At 37.9% G+C, this 20,357-nt stretch overlaps 1 protein-coding gene across 1 annotated transcript in view; it reads right to left on the bottom strand.

Moving 5' to 3' along the window:
• Window positions 1-4,899: 4,899 nt before the first annotated feature.
• LOC126867871 (centrosomal protein of 290 kDa-like) overlaps window positions 4,900-20,357 on the bottom strand; it is a 130,356-nt gene continuing 114,898 nt past the window's right edge. Inside the window, exon 24 of the mRNA XM_050622902.1 lies at window positions 4,900-5,276. The gene's annotated coding sequence lies outside the window, so the exon portion shown is untranslated. The remainder of the gene's footprint in view (window positions 5,277-20,357) is intronic.

Genomic DNA, 20,357 nt, shown 5'->3' with positions numbered 1-20,357 from the left:
TTTAGCATAGAATGACAAAAAGTCAAGATCGTATGTTTACTTAGAGTCACGTCAGTTACACAATCACGTTGGTCATACGATTACGTACATCTGGCTTCGTTATAAATTAATTACAAAGTATCTATTTTTCCTTTCCTTTTTTACATTATTATATATCGTATATAAAAAATGCTTCTTAGACGTAGTACAGATTTCTTGAAAGAACATGAAAGTCTACTTTAATTTTAGGTCGATGTTTTGGAGTTTCATAGATGCCACGAAAGCAACGTTTCAGAGCAGAAACGTCAGCGAATTTTTCAACATCACCTCTGAACTGCCCTTTCGAAAGTAACTTTTACTTTATCGCACTCTTACATAAATCTCTTTCTTAACATCGAGAGAAATTCGATTGGAAAAGAAACGATCGATGCTTTCTTACGTAAAGATAAATATTATTCACACGTTTAATTGCAGCTGAGAAGCAAAAGTGTGTTCTTCTTGTTCGTTTTAAGAGCGAATCGTTATGGCTGGAGAAGCAAAATTTTATGAAAATTACGGGAAATAGTCTTGAACGAGGGGAAAGCGACGAGAATCGCGTTCTTACAGAATCGAGATGCTACGGCAAAACTAGTGGAATTAGGCATACGAGTAAGATAGGCGAGTTTTACAACCCCTTTCAGAAAAATTACTTAAAAGGATGAGGGTTATTTGAAGCCGTTTTAGAAGGGTACTCGGTGTCGTACGATTATTTCAGTGAAAGGAGTCACTTAGACGGCGAGACTAATAAAAGAGAGCTGACTTTTACGCCAGAACAGAACGTACAACATGCATCCACCATTTTTTTAGCCCCAACCTTCCGCAATAACGTTGTAATACGTTGGAAGAAGCTGTAAGACACAAAAGCAGACGATGCTCCAGCGATTTTCCTTTCGGCGATTTTTCATTCAAATTCTGGCGGGACACAAAAGTCGAAATTTCTGCCATAGAAAACAACGGAAGAACGTTCGAAATTAAATTCCAATAGTAAAATGTAAAAAATGCAAATAGTAAAATACGAGGATATAAAATATCTGAGGATAGTATTTCTTCAGATGGGACGAAGTTTCTTGCTACAGTCTTTACGTCACTTTCGACTCGATAGTTTCGATTACTTTGTCGTTGAAAAAGTTTCTTCGATTTAAGAAAAATATGAGGGAATCGCGCGAAAAATGTGCATTTCTCGTTGGAATTTTAGACTATCTTGATGCACGAGAGATTAAAAGTTTGTTGAAATTCGTTGATCGTAACAGAGCTAAGAAGAAAAATTGCTGGCGTAAAAATGTGCGAAACGAACACGCTATCCTAGTAACGTAAGGCTAACGAAAGATACCGCTACGTCTTTGTGCGGATCCTTTCTTGGATCAACGAAATCGTATCGATCACATTGCGCACCTAGGTGAAGGAACGTGCAAGACGGACATGCGCGACAAGTATCGCACGTATTCGAGCCTGTTGGTTCTCTACGTGTGCTGCAACGATGGACATATTTGCGGTATTACATGTTAGACGTGTGCTGCGAATAAATCACGATGCCGCTTTGAAAATTAAAAACCAGCGAAAAGATCGTAATCGAATAATTTGACGATTTTCACCATCTTCTAATCCTAACAGCAATAAAACTGAAAATTAGTATTCGTAAGAAAAGATCTACGATTACATTTCAAATGCAAAGTATCAATTTTTCGCTCACGTACGAAGAGAGTTTCGTGATCGACCTCTGTAATACATTCTTCGATATATTGTACTGTATAGATGACTGTGATTAATGAAAATGATGTATCATGGACGTAAATAAAAATTCGCAATTATTTTATATCGCTGTCGCGGTATAAAAGTCGTCGTTAATTTGCAACAGTACTTGCATATTTCAGCGAACTTCGAAAACAAGGAAAAAAAAAAGAAAAAAAAAACACGCCGAACGTGGCGATTTCAGTTTTCAAGAATTACTTTATATCGCTGTTTCAATATAAAAGTCCTCGTTAATTTGCGACAGCGCTTGCGTATTCCTGTAATTTGAAAAGCAAAAATACACGTTAAACGTCGTGATTCCAGTTCCTAAGAATTATTTTATATCGCTGTTTCGATATAAGAGCCGTCGTTAATTTTGCTAGCAGCATTTGCGTATCTCGGTAATTAGAAAAATAGAAAATACGTTGAACATCGCGATTCCAGTCTCTAAAAATATTTGACTAACACGGAGATAGCAAGAGCTGCGAAATCTCGGATGAACTGGCTGTGTGTGCAACGTGTCATCAGATGCTTTAGGTCGATGGTGAAACAGCCCCAGAAGAATTTGGATATTTTTACTTATCGTATTACTCTTGTCTCATATTTCTACAATTTTACAGATAGAAATTGCAACAGAAACGTTTCAAACATAAGAACCTCGAAACACCAAGTAATTACCACTGTGGAACACGAAGAGCGTCATTTGTCGATTAATTTGTCGAAAAGAAAGGGCAAGATGCATCCTTTTGGGGTTGTTTTACCAGCAACCTAAAGCGTCGAACGCGCATACAGCCGCATCGTTCGAGATTTCACAGTTCTTGCCATCTGCTTGTAAGCAGCTCCCATTGTCAAAGCTTCCTACAGGCTATTTAAATTCCTAAATTCCAAATCCTATTTCACAAAATCGTTCGAGAGCTCCACTCTTTCTCACCCTACGATTCCCTTTACCAACACTTCCTTCCCTTCATTCAATTTCTTTTTCTTTAAAAGTCGTTTATAGCACAAGGCCACGCGGCGTTTGTGAACGAAGGAGACCCTTGCTCCTCGACTTCCGGCGCACTTCCTCCTCCACACACGTCGTTTCTTAAATAGCGTGCTCGGTCGGTGACGCCGGTCTCCTCGTGGTTCCGGTTCGCCGGAAGCGTCCGCTTTTGTCAGTGAACACCGATCGACGCGGCCCTTTCTCTGACCGATCGACAACTCGCGCACTTTGTTTCACGTAGAACGACAACTCTTTCGCTGGTACGCGACTGCTCTTCCTTCCGGTTACGCCTCGCGCGTTCCCGTCGATGAACTTACGCTAAATTTAGGGACAAGACACGTGTTTCTCATTACGTGTGATTATTTGGAAAAGGGAGGACAGCCGGGAAATAGTCTTTCCAGGCATTTTTCTGGATGTAAAGTAAAAATGGACCAAACGCGGCTGAGAAATGGATGCTGTTATATAGGTTGTACTTTCGTCGGAAGTATGCGCGAGTCCCTTTTTTAAATTCCTTTTTCGTATCTGTACGTCTCTTTGGAATGATCGTTTGGAACCTTCGAAACAATCGGCATCGCTATCTTTTTCCGTGATTTGTTTATTCCATTTCGAAACACCGTTTGGGCTCTCGTTGCAAGTTTAGGTAAACGATACATATACATATAAGGTGTATTGATAGGTAGAGGATAATTTAGATATATTCGACTTTTTAATAATTATTCTAATTAGAGAAATTTGTAGAGTTTTATTGGAAATCTGAACAGTAAATATCATTTGATGTGCATTGGTCAATAAAAAATTATTAGTCTTTTATGGTAATTACTCTAATTCGAGAAAGTTTTACAGTTTTATTGGAAACCTGGCTGGTAAATGATATTTCATGCGCATTGATCGATACATTGATCGATGTTGATCTTTACAATGACGATAGTTTTAATTCGAAAAATTTAATTCAACTTCTAGCAAACGTTTGAAGAGCATACGATATCCAATGTGTATCGATCGATCAACGTATACGAGAAGCACCACAAATACACACAAAGGTACGAGAAACGCGAAAAGTACTACGCACTAAACGGCGTATACCTACCATTCGAACATTCTATGACAAGAGGTACCTTTGGAAAGTATGTAAAAATGGTTCGATCAGCATGGGTAACCGTGGAGAAGGAGAAAAAGAAGGAAAAAGAGAGAATGAAAAAAAGGATTGCCGCTGCACCCGGATTCTCTATCCGTGTCAGTGAAGACGAAACGTCGTAGCGCGACTCTCTCTCTTGTGAAAATCTATGGCAGCTTTCATACCGATTACAATGGCTTCCGTTCAAACGCGTCTATATCGATCGTGAAATCCAGGCGGCCGTAATGAGCGAAACATGTTTACAATTATTATTTGGTCGCGTTCGCTGCCTTGCGTTCCGCGGCGTGAAATCACGGCAGCCACCAACTCCATCGACTCTAAAATCTCTAAAACGTCAGGCGAAATTTTGCGACACGCCTGGAAATTTTCGTCCGTCCCGTATCGACGTAGAAACGTGTGATTCGTTTTATCCTTCCGCTTTATTTGAAAACTACTAGAGAAAGTCGCGCGGGAAACAATGCACGGAGTTTTTTAATTTAAATTGCCCCGTTTTCCACCAGGCAGATTAAATTTAAGTTCGTTTACCGGGCGTAGCTTACCGGTTAAATTAAATACGTTGCCTGATTGTGAATTAGATATTCCGAGGTTATTTTAATTTCATCGAATTTTGAGCTTCCAACTTCCCGCTTTTCGCATTGATAACGTATTATGTTTATGCGTGTGCGCTTTCCAACAATAGCAACGATAAATAAGTAAAGTTGATCGATTAATACTTGTTACACTTTGCCTTGTATACAACGTACTATTTAGTTATGCAAATCCTGTAATGGATACAATGTGTCAAGAATTTTTCTAGTCACTGTCACGTACTTGAAGTATGAATTTGTTCGGAGAGTGAAAACGGAGGGAAAAAGCTCCTCTGACTATAAAATTATTTTGAAAATTTCATTTGTTTTCGTTATTATATGATATAGCGAAAGTTCATCGGAATAAGAATTGTATTTGTAGAAAAGTCTGTACATGCTACCTCTTGGTTGTTGAGAAAACCGAACGTGCCATTCGTTTAAATTTGCAAGCATTATATGTAGATATAAAAACAAAACATATATTTGTTCAAGATGTTCTTTTTATTTTTATTAGAAAAGTATATTTCGTAATGTTGCGACTAAGAATTGTTATAAAATTCCTACAGATATTTAATATGCACGAGTTCCAGCTTAATGGAACTTACGCTGTTTTATACAAAGGTATTGAACGTACCGATGGTATTACCTTTTAACGCTACCAGTAATTACTTACAAATAGAAATTGCTTTTAAATTCTATACTACGGTATTCCCATAGGCACGCAGTACATTAAAATGAAAGGACAGCATTTTTTAATATTTGCACTTACAGCGTTGTCTACGAGAGATCTTCGATCGGTCCCACAATCGTCGTAACGACAGCCAGAAATATTCGCAGTCACCGTAGCCTACAATAAAATAGCAAATGCTAAATATAGAGAACGAGTACCTCCATGTACATTATGATAACTGGAAAAATAACGCTGAAACGACGCTTTCGTACTTATACATTGTTTTTATGTTTGGAATCACACCTTCTAAATATCTCCTACTTTTTTTGCAACACCCTGTATACTCGTCGAACGATAGGGGACGAACCCCTCGAACGAATTCGATTCGAAAGAAGCGAACGAGTAATCGTGGGACAAAAATCGAGCCACCCGTTCTCCCATATGCATGCACATGTATATTTTTACCTCCCTTATGTCGCACAATACGCGCCATCGTATTGGTTATACAGTGGCGCCTGCGTGCCACCGTGGCCACTTTATTTTCGGTGATCTACCGATCCGAGTAAAACCGGAACACTCGTTCTAGCGGCAAACTTAACGCGTTTATACGCGCCACGCACTCCAGCAATGTTGGAGGAGCCGGCGGTTTTATCTAAATTGCATCGAGATCACGATCGCGCGTACAAACTTGGGAAATTGAAACTTTTGGTACGTTTTCAGTTGGTCGATGATTAACGAGGAATTAAACCGTTCCGTCAGGTTCCTGATTCTATCGGTGAAAGATTTTCGTGAATAAGATATCCGTTGGGCGAGGTTTCGATTTTCCCGATTCCGTAAAGAGATATGACGAAAAGGATTCGTAGATGTACTTCATCTAATATATAAAAGTATAAGTAATTTGTCAAGCAATTTTTGGTTTCTCTGGCCGTGCAAGGTCGCAAATTTCGTCTTTTGAATATGAGAAATATCTGGAGGATTTTTAGATAATTAATTTCTAACTAATTAGTAGACGATGGATTTGTATGCGAATTTATAATTTTATGAGCATAGCTAAAGATATATAGAACCTAGATAGGCGACTGTTTTATTTATTAAATATTCTAATGGGTACCATATCAAGGATTTATTTACACAATTTTGTAAATTATACATATGCATTGTTTGCATTATTATATCTTTCGGTTTCGTACAAATCTACGAAAGAGAATAAAACTCCGCAGTCTGGTAATTACAAAGACAGAAAAATCCGACATCTGTCGCGAATGACGGATTTGTTACTTCTACATAGAGTTAAACCGAACCGAGCTATACGAAGTTGCGTGAAAAATTCTGGTTCTCTACATCGATTCGTCACGTGCATCGAACATCGGACTCGTCACGCTTCATATGAAAAAAGAATTTCGTTCGATGGGCAAATACGATGACGTGGTCCGAGCTATCGTCGCCTAACAAGCTGGCAACTCAAAGTTGAGATCCGTTATCGATTCTAATCGGAATACCGCGAAAGATGCGCTTATCGAACCTCTCTCGCCGTTAAACGGTTCGGCTATCATCGGATCGAGATCGATCGCTGCGTTAATTCGCCGATGAACAGCTCTCGATCGACGTGACGCGTTCGAATTAATACGCCTCGATGAATTATTCATGCCGATCGACCGTTTATCGATCGTCGTGGATATAATGGAAAACACGTCGCGGTTCTGTTCTTACCAATGCTATCTTATCGATATAATTATTGAAATTCACAGACTTTTATTTGACTTACGACTGATTTATGCCACGTTCGTGACATGGATTTTGTAACTTTTTGTGGAATTGGTAGATCTATATATACCGTGTAACGTACATACAGTGGCAGTAAAAAGTATTCGTATAGGCCTTTATTTTAATAATCTGAGAAATATTCTTCTGCCAGGTATCACGTTATACAAACGTATGTACGATAATGTACGTCTAACGAAATGATACGAGATTTAATACCTTCGGATTTAATTAATTGGTATGTAAATGCTAGTACGATAGTAAGTATGATAAGTACGATAGTGTTAAAAAATTTGTTGTAGCCACTGTACACTGTACAGTTATGTTTATGGTTTTCAAACTTTCAAGGTTTTCTTGTTTTAAATGATAAAGTACCGTGATATGAATTTATTAGCTTCCATAAATTCAACATTTACTAACTCCATTTCCACAAATCCCGTGTCTTTTTAAAGTTAAATTTCGACGATCATTCTGATAAGAATTTTATATAATCAGTGGATATTAGTACCTTTTCCGAAATTTTAAACGTATCAAAGAATAAAGAGACATTTTCGTTGCGTTTCCGGTATTTTTCGGTGAAGTAGAAAGTGATATAAATAATGAATATAAAAATAGGATGAATTTACGTTTGCCTAATACACAATTCGTAAGTTTTGTAATATTAGATTTATCGAATACGATTATACAATCCTATTGTTCGACGCACAAGAGTCAATAAAACTCGTCATCCCCTCTGAAAGTACATTTTCTTCGTGAAAATCGTAAGATTGTCTGAATTCAGCAGGCGATCGCGATCGTGATTCGTACGCTCGCGGTCCGTGTTCTTCCTCTAGCCTTTCTTTGTGTCCGATTTGAATAGAACAGCGTGCTCGTATTCGAATGAAACGAACGTAACGGGCAGCGGCGAAAACGTAACCGCGAGTCGAGTATCTGGGAAAACGGCGTGTCCCGTTACCTTCGATGAATACGTTTCTTCCTCGATCGTGGACAATGGCGTTTAGCTTGTCCTGGGATGGATTGCTCGGACGAGGATTGTGTGCTTTGGGAAATTAATATAGCTGTGGGAAGGAATCGCCGAGATGTAGATAAAGAATGCAGACTGTTTAGGTAAAGTATCGAAGTTGAAGCATCGGGCATGAAGCATCTTGCAGTTTGGAATTTTTGTGAAAATGATGCAAAGGACGCAATACAGTTAAGCATAGTTTATTGAATAATAAAAGAATCAGAATAAAATATAAAAAAAAAGAATAAATAACATTTGATGCTTTATTCTGGTTATTTTATTATCCAATACGATGTGTTTAATTTTATCGTGCTCTCTTGCATTGTTATCGATCCGGTTATCTTTTGCTTTCCAGGAATAAATCTTTCAAGTTTGACGAGAATGTAGTCGATAAAGCATCAACGTAACTAGGAATACATAGGTAAAAAATATAATATAATATATAATGCAAGTGAAAATATTAAAAATACGAATGGAATACGCGCAATTTTACGTTCGACTCGTACAGCTCGATATTAGAAATCGCAACGTTATACGGAATTTTACTATCGACTTCTTAATACCTACTGGAACAAAAACATTATTAGTAAGTCGGTATACGAAGGTAATAGAAAGTTTGCTCCTGGAATAGCGCATACTTAGGAAAAAAAAGACTCGATTTTCTCCGATCTACTGCAACCTCTACCGTCAAGTGCCACGAATATCGAACCGTACTTTAAAGTACAATTACTCATACACGCTCCATGTGTGATTTTATCTTCAGAAATGAACCCCGTATCTTTCGCCGGCAACCTAGTAATTTAACATTCATCGTTTACCCCATTATTGTAATTTATCTCCATTCAACATCGGATGGAAACTTCTGCTGTAAAGCAGCATGTATTGATTGTGCGACGAGTTGTACGTATTTTATGTAACTTGCATTTCAACAAATTATTTTCAATATTGGTTTTGGTAAATATATGATTATACGACAGATGAGAGAATAATTTCCACGATTAAGTTAATCAGCAAAGTCGAATCAATCTTCGAAGCTTAAGAGAATATTGAAGGAAGAAAACGAAAGCATATACGACACGACAACTCTAAACATCTTCAAATCGACCAAATCAGTCTCCAAACCCAACCCATACCCAAACCCCAATTTAATAGAATTAAAAGGAGTTAAACATAAAACGACAGCCCTAAACTTTCTCAAACCAACCAAATCATACGCAAAATTCGAATTTAGAAAGAAAGGAACCGAACATAAAGCAGTAGCCTTAAACTTTTTCAAACCAACCAAATCAATCATCAAGCTTGTCTCAATTGTTTCAAACAATAAAAGTAAAAAGACCAAGATAAGAAATTCAGTATGTAAAGCTTTAAAAACAAAATAGAAGGAGAGAGAGAGAGAGAGAGAGAGAGAGAGAAGATTGGAAATCCACGGACGCGTGTACTCTCGGATGCACCGGCTTGCAGTTCCGCCACTGATTGGCACCGCGTTGGAGAATGGCGTTACGTGCGCGCGCGCGCGCGCTCCTTCTCATGTGACACACAGAAGGCCTTATTCACGCACGTACACACAACCAACAGACGGTCGCACCCACACACGTAATGCCGGTTTGGCAACACGGCCGGTGCAAGGCCCGTAACAGCCTGTTGGCCAACATCGGGTGGTGCACGAGCGCATGCGCGTGCACGCCTTCGCCTTCGTGACACTTTAAATAAACCATGGTGGGGTGTAAAAGGGGGGCAGGCACAAAAATGATAAACCGCTACAAAAATCCCGATATAGACGCGAGCACGCGCGCGCGAGCCACCGCGACCGACCGACCGAGCGTGCCGATTGCGCACGACGCCGCACGGTGGCATAGAATCAACCTTCTGTGTGCTGACCGGAATTGAATGACGATGCATGGTCGGCTGACACGCACGGGGTTCACAAATCTCCCGGAACGGACTTCTTGACGCGGCCCTAACCCCCTTGCTATACGAGTTCCTTAGTAGATTCTTATAGGTTTATTATGGTTTCGTGCGCTATTTTTTAGATATTTCTGCAGATTTTTTTCTAAACAAACTATAAGGAATTTTTTTGGATCGTATCTTTGAACGTATATTTATTAACGTTTGTAGAATATTAACTACTTTTTTTTCCTAGTGAAAATAATAAAGATGTGTAATCGAAATTACGCGCAGTTTTTACTATACTGGCACTCGTTAATTTGTAATTTATACGTATTTAGTAATCGTCAACGAAGAGTCGAAGTTAACATTAATTTTTTATTACAAATACAATCTATTTTATCGGTTGAATCGTAACCATAATTCGTGCCACGAATGTGACTGGATAATCGATATTATAAGGCTAAGGGTTAAAGATCGGGTAGTTGATGCAGATATAAAGGGGTGCAGCGAGATGGATGTTAAAGCTTCATCGTTATATGTCATAGGGGTCTGTTGGGTTTTACCGGGTTTCTTCTGTCGCGTTCGGCCCAGACACGAGTTGAACGTGAGAGATGCTTGTGCATTGTACTTACATATGTACTGGGCGCGGTGAGAGTCCTGCAGCTCGATCCGAACGCTCCGAACAATTCTACTGGAACAAATGAGAACTTGTAGAATTTGGCTAAATATTTACGGAAATTTGGTAATGAAAGGACCAATCGGGTGTGAACGATTTATCAACGTTGTATAAAATTAAGTCAAAAAAGAATAAACTAATAAATCTCTTTATAGTGTTTGCCAAACACTTTATACTTTTACCAAAACCAAACAAAACTGTTGTACTATTTTTGTTAAATTAGTAACTTTAGTTATGGGGTAAATTGTCTTTTCTAAATATCTATTATTATATTATTTCGTCATTGATGAATGTCGATGTATTCTTCTTGGTTAATTACAATTCTTTTGATTTCCAGTTGCTGTACTAAATACTTTATTAATGGCATTTATATTATACATATATTTACGTATAATGTTATATTTACATTAAAGAAAAAGCATTCCAAATAATAGGTTAATCGAAAGATAGTTGGGTGCAGTTCGTCACAGAAAGACATTGAAAATTTACAACGGTTTTTACAACAGGAAGCTTCCTGTTATCGTCAATCGAAGGGAAATTGAAGTTCGAAGAGAGGTTCTTGACGAGACGAAGAAATCTATGCCTCCTTTATCGATTTCCCTTCAACCTGTATCCATAAAATTTGCATGTTTGCTTGCAACAATGTTCCAATTACTGATAATCCAATCCAAATTTCCCTACATAACTTGTTTTTCAAACCTTAAATATGCCATTGTATAATCAATCTACAGATAAATACGTATTTTATTCCCTTAATTTGCATTCCAGAAAAATTCTTTTCCTATGAAAATCAGTAACGATGCAAGAAAATCAAAAGATAAAATTCTTCTCTTTTAATCTTTACTCTACTACACCTTGTAATACGTAAATTTGATTCCTTACACAAAAATTCCTCTGTTTTCGTACAAACGGATTATTGTGTTCAACATAATAGTAATAATAGTAAAAATAAAAGTAATTTGACTTTATTCAATTACAATTAACAGGACTCTATTAAGAAAAAAATCCCTACTTACCTTACAACAAAAATTTGTTTTGTTTAACATAGAAATGATCACTTTCTTATAACCAAATCCATTACCAATAAAGGTAAATATGTTATATATCTTTCGCAAAATACAGTAGCAAACATAGTAAACAGCAAAACGTGCTTTTAAATTCAACGTTCTTTTCCATTTTTTAAAAGTAATACTTTTCATAATATAAGGTTTGAGAATAGATTTTTCATTTGGAGTACCATCAATTATAAGTACAACGCAGCTTTCACATTTTCATTTCGAATAATAATTACAAACAGAATCAAGTGGAATTTGGACTTCTCCAATTTACATGCTCGCCACTGTACACGGAACTGCTTCAGTCCGGCTGAACCCGAGTTCAGTTTATCGCGAACCTAACTGCATAATGTCGATTAACGAGGAAACAAAAGGATAAAAGAAGACAAATCTCGCGTGATAATTCGCACGGGATTACGTACGCGCCGTCTCCTTTATTGATTTACATACTCTGTCCTACATATCGCGCGCCTTATCTCCTTATCTCTCACGTGAAATAGAAAGCGAGTTTGCTGATCGATATCCGACCGGATTCCCGGATATCTATCCATTCTTCCCAGAAACTACTTATCGGTCGCCTAGTAATACACCTTCGTCAACGCCAAAAGAAATAGCGGAACACGGAATATGGCGACAAATTTTTCTTGGCCAAAGACAGAATGATCCTATATTACACCGTAAGAAAATAAAATGGAGTATTTACTGTTTTGATTGTAATAAATTAATTAAATGAAATATCCGTTCCATATGACATCTACCCAGGAGTCAATATCTAAGTATTATAAAATGTAAATACGCGAACTAAACGAATCATGCCATAAGCCTATCGTAAATTCGTTATCAAAGTGGAAGCGAAGAATGACGCCGTTCAAACCTCATACAACGAAGACCCAAATTTTCCGAAGGAATCCAAATTTTGCATCAATATTCCATCATCCACCGCTTTCAAAATCTATTATTTCCCACGATTCCCCCTTTCCAGATTTACTGAAATATAAATCGTTAAAACAGTCGTATATTTCAACCTAACATAACCTCCAAAAATCCATTGCTGGACTGCGAATATTTACGCAAATTATATTTTTATAAGTACAATAAAAAAGAACGTGGAGCCTGGATAAAGCGTTGTTTTGTACTATATACTCGTATTTTCTATTACATTTTTGCATATTTCAGTGTCCACAAAAAGCTATTGGCATATCCCCTTACCTTTCGATGAACCGTTTCTCTTTTTTTTTTATCAGAACCTATGTTCCATTTTCACAATATCAAACTCTTGTACTCATGCGAAAGTGTTGCTGAATTATACAAAATTTAATATTCATGAACCAAATTAATTAATGTGGACATAACACGTATATGATAATGTACAAATATTTTATCTGAACACTGTATATACGTATTGTACATGTATATAATACATTCTTCTACCTTCAATTTATATATGTCGCGTGTTATTGCTATTAATTATCAGTTTGAAGAACATGCTTTTAGAATTTTTACGTGTTGTACAAATATCTGCATTTGATGCATTCATTTCTAGGTTATGATCGCTCGAAGTCGGAAAGTTCCAATTTGCCTTTCAGAGCATCTTCCAGCTTCATTTGCATTCGTCCACAACTTTCCCATCACACTTGCCACGAACAATTGTATTTTTATGATACCTTATCAAAATTTTAGGTGTCTGAAGGGGTACGACACTTCGAAGGAGTACGACCATCCTCTATTTCTATAAACGCAGAAAAGTCCGCAGCGTACCCATCACTCTCCATTGCTCCTCTCTTAACCATCGATTCCACCCGAGTCTGGGTCCACCTGACCGGTAAGTCGATCGAGGCTCTCCCCGTTAGCCGTGAACACCGTCCAAATCGTTCACTCTCGTCGAATCCGTGCCAGCTTTCAGTCGGCTCGCTTTATTCCGACGCTTCGTTTCAGCTGGCCTACATACACGATACCGTGTTCCTTGCTGCGCGCCCGTTTCTCTATCCTTTTACCAAACGAAACAAAACGGCGAAAAGAGCATACCGGTAGCCGAACAAAAGCTACGCCCGGCGCTCACGGTATTTTCTTTCGACGCGTTTAGCCAGCAGTTCGCGCTAGAAAGAATAGACGAGGCGCGTAAAATGGTGCACGTACGTTGCTTACAATTGTATAACTGTTCCCGCGAATGTGGAGCAATTAAACGCGTAAACGGGACCTGATCGTTTCGAATTAATTGCTCGTGTCCGACGTAGCTCGTCGGAAGTGGTCAGTATCGGTGTTTCTGGTAGCACAGGCGATCGTGGACGATCGCGAGAGTGCGAGCACGCGGCGGTTCGCGCACCTAACCTCCTAATGTCGACCGTTAATCTTAGTGTTACGAACCTTTGAGAAACCACGTTGATCAAATGGATTAGTCGAAGAAAACTGCCAATTTTTATGTTTTTATGGGGAAAAAATTAGTCCTTCTCGGTCGGCATAGTTTCCTTTCACTATCAACTGACCGAAGCAATAAATATTTACCACTAGAATCGCCTCATCTGACTTCAAAGACAGAAATGCTGCTACTGCAGTGGCGACATCTGATGGTAAACAGCTAAAGATTGAAAAATTCGCATAATGCGAATAATACGAAAAGAATATATAAAATATCTAAAGTATTGTATTGTATCTGTTATATCTATTATACTTCTGCTATGATAGGTAATAATAACAATAATTCGATTATACCGTGAATAAAGGAAATTATTCATAGGTACGTTGGGAAAATACAGTGGAAATAGCGTGTACAGGCTTTAACATGTAGTAGCACAAGAATGCCATATAAATCATCTACAATATAATAATTTTTAGGTAATTCTTATCTTATTACCAAATGTCTTCGGTTTTTGAGATGGATTTTAAGAGGTTAGGTACCACTGCAACCATCCATTTTGATCGCGAACGTTAAGGGAGAAGAGTTAACCTACAATTATTTAGGATTAGAGTTCGAAGCCACTTGATTGCGCGCATCCTTTTTCGTTTGGACAGAATCATTTATAAGAATGTCTCTGCGGTTATTCTTACGTATGCGATGTATTGCAGCAATTTGTATTACGTAATTCATGCATAATATGCACGAACGTAAGTCTGATATGTCAGTAGAATGTTAATCTGTCATTAGAGCGAGAGAAATCTGTCGAAATTACGTACGAAGCAGAATAATACATTCAAAAATGTTTCTAGTTATAAATACCTGTTCTCATTGCGTAATACCTTTCGAAGTATCTTAATTTCTATTCGAAATTTTTTCCACCATATTCGCTTAGATGTACATTAGCATAAGTAAGAAACCGAAATTGTGGAATAAGTGAAACCAATACAAATGACAAATCAGGTTGAACGAATATAAACATTCGTAAAATTTTCCTTTCGCCATAGGCTCATCTTTTATGACTGTTTCATCTTACTTCACGTTTGTTCTTTGTTCATCTTTCTTTCTTGTACAGAGTTTGATTAAGAATCGAAGCATTCCTACGTTAATACAGAATATCATTTAATTAACCCTCGAACGATATCGTTAGATCGTAGGAGACTACAACAATTCGAGTTAATTAGTGTATTTCCATATACGTGTATAACATATTCGATTTAAGTGTTTTATTATTTGCCATTTTTCCCCCGAGTTCTTGCACTTGCCAAATAATGAAACTTCAATTGAGGATCACAGATTCGAAAGGGTTCGTTGAAAAACTAATTTTGCTCAAGGAAGAACAACATTTGGCGTGAAAAGATTAGAAAATCTGAAATAAGTAATTCCGGATTGCCAGGCAATAAATTAATCTATCGTGCAACGGGTTAAACTTGCTCAAACTTCGTCATCTCAGAAACTTTGGGAAAACGTTTTCCTTGGTTGTAGAACGATTACGCGAGGCGTGGATCGATTCGAGGGTCGGATTATCGTTCGATTAGCGTTTGGTAGGCCCGGTGAGAACCCTCCCAATGCGTTGCTGGCCCGTTTGAATCGCGTCCCGGTAATATATTAAAGGCAGATGAACCGAAGCGGTGGCTATTTTCGCCGCGAAACGTTTAATTTAGCGTCTAAGCACGCGGACGATATATCGTCCGACGCGCTAACAAGTCTAACCCTTTCAGTGTCGCAATTACGCGGCGAGATTAATAGCGACGTTTCTATTTAGCTTACGGGGAGAGACGAACGAGCGAACGATGAATTATTTTCGCCCTCGGACGCGAACTGGAACGCGAACGTCGAAACCGATCGGAGAAAATTTCACGCCGTGTTACCACAACCGCAACCAGGGATATTGATTATCGCGATGGATCGTTCTGGACGATCCAACCGGCTTCCATCGTAAATATAAACGTTCTGGATGGATGGTGCGCGATCCAGACTATGTAGACACTGGGATTCGAGGTGATCGGGTTTAGGTGCAAGCGGGACCTTGTTTCTGGGACCAAAGGATGTTAGATAATGATGGTTATTATTACCAGGTCTAATAATAGTAATTCCACTTATTTATCAAGTATAATAATTTGATAATAACGATGTACGTACGAACGGGTATTTGATATTATCATCTTATTTTTTTTTTCTTTGTTTGATTATTTTTTTGAGGATGTTAGATGATGATATTATTACGAGGTGTAATGTTGGTAATAATGATATATGCAGAGTAGGTCACTTGACATTATCATCGTTTTTCGGTTGATATTATCATTCGCGGAAGTGATATAATGTCTGTTTTGAATCTTTTGAAAGACTTCGTTACGTCGTTTTAATAAAATCTATATCTTTTAAAAAATTTGTCAGAAAATGTTATATACGATATAGTATTAATACGAGATTATTGGATATTATTACTTTATGATAGTATAGAGTCAATTTTACGAGAAATTATAGTTATGGATTCGGGGGGCTTCTCTTTCTTTTGGAATTTTCATTTTTGTTTTTGATCCCTGAAGGGTTTACATAGGCATATGTACAGTTTGCGATTATAAGCTTGAGACCACTCCCTCTCGAGCAGAACGCAAATTGTTTCGTGGAAATTCACTGATTGGCAGGTGAGGTCTGTTGTATAGATAAAATGTTCTAGTTTGTGCGGAAAGAAGTCGTTTATGGGATATTATTTCATCCGTTGTAACAACGATTCCTATTTCTCGTTCTAATTTATCTTTTGTACTTTAATCTGATTTTCTTCCTTAATTTTTCGAAGAATGCAAAATTCGCGCTCAATTCTTGTCGTTTGTTGAATGATTTTCAGAAATGTTGCAATTACGAGAAAAATATACGAAATTAGAACATTGCATAAAATACAAAAATCTTACGACCAATTCTATGATCACATTTAATCACACGATAATTACTATTAACAGCAATGAAACAAATAAAAATGTAACGTTAACAATAAAATCGATGTGCTTGGTGAACTTTCATTCATTACAGCTTCTGAGAGTTAACATCTACTTATTCTTACAGCTACAATTTAGAACTCGAATTCGAAATAAATTGCGAAACTGCGAAACTTGGATGCTTTAACCTTTGTGTTCCACAATTAGCATTGCTGTTTGTTGACCGAGGGAGATCGAACGTTTTCCAGAAAGAGGAGCTCACTGACGTGCGGCGATCCGTCAGAGAGGACGAATTGTTGAATCGCCGCCAAGAAGGAAGCGTTTTGCAAAATCTTACGAATTAACTTGCATACACATTCTCGAAGCAAATACATAGTCGAGGACCAGGAAGAAGAAAGTCAGAGATCGCAGAAGAAAAATACATGTAAGTACATTTTTGTTGAATTTCTAATTTTATCTCGACAGGAGAAGAAAGTTGAAGATTACGCAGGACGAACATACGTAAGTACATTTTTGTTGAATTTCTAATTTTAATTCGATAGAAGAAGTTTAACATGACACAATTGAAAATGAAAATAACCTGTTACGTATAAGCATGTCAGTCCCTAAAAAATAGCTAACAGATTGGCAAAGTTTTATGTAAGCCAAAAGTGTAATTATTAAGAGGAGTAATATTTTAATAATTTCAACGCTGTAACATCGTGATTAGACTGCCTATTCTTATGCAAATTAATATTTTTATGCACACAGCCAAAGAAATACCGCTTAAGCAATTCCTAATTTACTGCGCAAAAATTCCTAATTTAACATCCAACGAGCGATGTTCAACAAATTTTAAAATCAATGCAAAAACACCTATTTCTCTCTAAAACCAAACACAAAGAGAATTTTATTAACGTGAAATTGATCAGCGAATCTTGAAACTACAGGTTTCCTGTAAAAGAAAAAAGAAAAAGAAATGAGAAATGCGAGTAATCATGTTTCCCTGTGATCTTCGGTTGAAAAGGAACATTCTCACCTGTGTTTTTTATGGGAACGTAACGAAGTGGGCTGTTTCTGAGTTGAAACTATCGCGGATAGAAGGCCCGGCGCGCGCCATGATCGACCGAGATGATAGATCGTTTCTAGAAAGTACTCTAGCATACACGCATCACGCAATCGTATCAAATCTATGAAAGTCCACCTACATGTAGGCTGTACACGTACGATTCGCCGTTTCACCTCAAGCAGTGAAACCCGAGACGCTGTCCTTTCGAGCTGCATTTATGCGCCGTGATTAAACGTGAACTAGATACACACCTTGCGGCAAAACAATCCGTGTTCTTTCTCTTTTGTAATGTTAGAGACGCCTATTGGTATAGAACCTATCGATTGTATTCTTATTGGAAGTTGCATGGAATGTTATATGTTTGCTACAAATACAAAGCAGAAAGTTAAGAATTAGGAGTATCGCGTGGTTTTCGCCAGTTTACGAGCAGTTTTATCTTGCAGATCGTAAATGAAAGACGATGGAGATGACAGAAAAGGTAAACGGAGTATGTAGAAATTAGAAAGAAAATGTTACGTTAATTATTTAATTTCCAATGTCACTTTGGAGCGCTTTTCAGTTTTGGAATAGATATTCGCGGTATAGCGTTGAAGTGCGTATGAATAAACTAGATAGAAAAGATAAAGGAAGTATAATATAGAGATTAAAACACGAATTTATATTAATTATAAACGTCCAAGATAATTTTAAGGGGAAACTCTCTTTAGTACGTTTTATTAAAAAGCACGTGCATATAAGTTAATTCAGTTTATCATAGCATTGATTTTTTATTAACTATAAAGCGACTTTTAGAAATCGGCAGCGATTGAATATCTTACTCTTAGAAGAAATAAGTCAATGTACGTAAATTATTTCTTTAAACAGAGCAAATATAACGAATCCTTAATTCCTTATATAACCCCAATATGGAATTCCAAATTTAATTCACAGTCCATTATTTCATAAAATATTTCAAAATGCCAGAATACCATATACCGAACACCATAAATATAGCATACAGTGTAATACCAAAAATAAGATATCCATAATATTCAATTACATTTCATGAAATTGACATGCTGGACTTTAAAATCGACGTAGGTACAGATTAACACAGCATCTGTTTCGAAAAGAACATGGACTGTCATCACGCGAGTTTCTTACAATTAGTAGTTTTCTGCGTGACACTTAAGATATTCATGATACATAAGCTGCACGTTTCTCGGTGAGAGGAAATGTCGATACAGAAACATGGTGGCAACGATTTACGTCAACGGAGAAACGAGCATATAATATTTCGGCGATCCGTCGTCCGAGAAACAAGTGCATTCTTGATATACTTGTATCCACGGAATTCGTGTCGTGTAATTGGAACGGAAACGAGTAGGCGTATATTAATCGATGGACATCAGTTGGTTCGTACTATCTTGCCACGCATCCTCGGTAATCTAATGCTAGTCGATGAAAATCTAATGCTAGTCGACGAAAATCTACATTTCGAATGATACGAAGTTTAAGATTATTAAATAGATTCGCTACGTTTGCAAATTTTTCAAATATTTGACACGTTTCGTATGCTACTACACCGTGCAATGTATCGAATACATCGATCAAACTCCAAAGGCCCACCAAAGATCTACGTCACGTAAATACCTCCATCACCAATTCCTCTTTCCAGATCTCAAAAAAAAAAATCCATCCTCTGAAACTGATCGAAGCTCCAGTATCCCACTCCTACAAAATACAAAACATCGCAGTAGAACTCCGGGAGAACTCCATCTATCCGAACTTAAACAGTTTACGTAATTGTGCTTCATACGATAGGAATTCACCAATGTTTTTCCCTTCGTGTAATAAGAATTCATATTCCGATAAACGAATTCAATCGACAAACGTTCAATCGACTTAAAATTCAAACGATTAAACCGATAACTACAGTTCTACCGAGTATCGAGTACATCACTGAAAGTCAAAAAAAGAAAAAAAAAAGAGAAGGATAAGGGGATCGTTACAGTGGCATAAAAATACAGCGTTCGCCAAGAATTGGCCAGCGCTAGGGCTGCGCGCGGTGGCTGCAATATGTACGCAGCGATGATACGCGGCGCGCGACAATTTACGTTACCGGGCAAACTAGTGGATGATTTAAGCGGACCCTGTGTGTCGGCTTGGCTTAAACAACAACAGCTGCGTATCCGCGGCGCACGCGACCAGTGACTCGCAGCGTCGGATCGCACAGCCGATGAAAAACCTTCTATTAGCGGTCTGGCCATCGTTCGGCCCGCGTTATCCTCTGATACATTAATGACGCGTCAAGTCAGCGCATGACAACGCGGCTACCCTCTGGCGCAGAGGTCCATCCTCGATCCTCTCTTCGCCTTCCCTCTTTGTCCGTCTCTCGACCATTCTACACCTTCCATCGTCGTCTATCCAACAGTTGATCTTCTATCCTCTTCTATTCACCGGTTCAGCCAGTTCAAGCGTCTCTGTCGCGCTCTGGCGTGGTTCTTCTCTGTCTCACCCC

The sequence above is a fragment of the Bombus huntii genome, chromosome 7, assembly GCF_024542735.1.
Source record: "Bombus huntii isolate Logan2020A chromosome 7, iyBomHunt1.1, whole genome shotgun sequence".
NCBI classification, from domain to species: domain Eukaryota; kingdom Metazoa; phylum Arthropoda; class Insecta; order Hymenoptera; family Apidae; genus Bombus; species Bombus huntii.
Note: the sequence above shows the minus strand (reverse complement) of the source record. Positions and strands in the feature narration are given on the sequence as shown.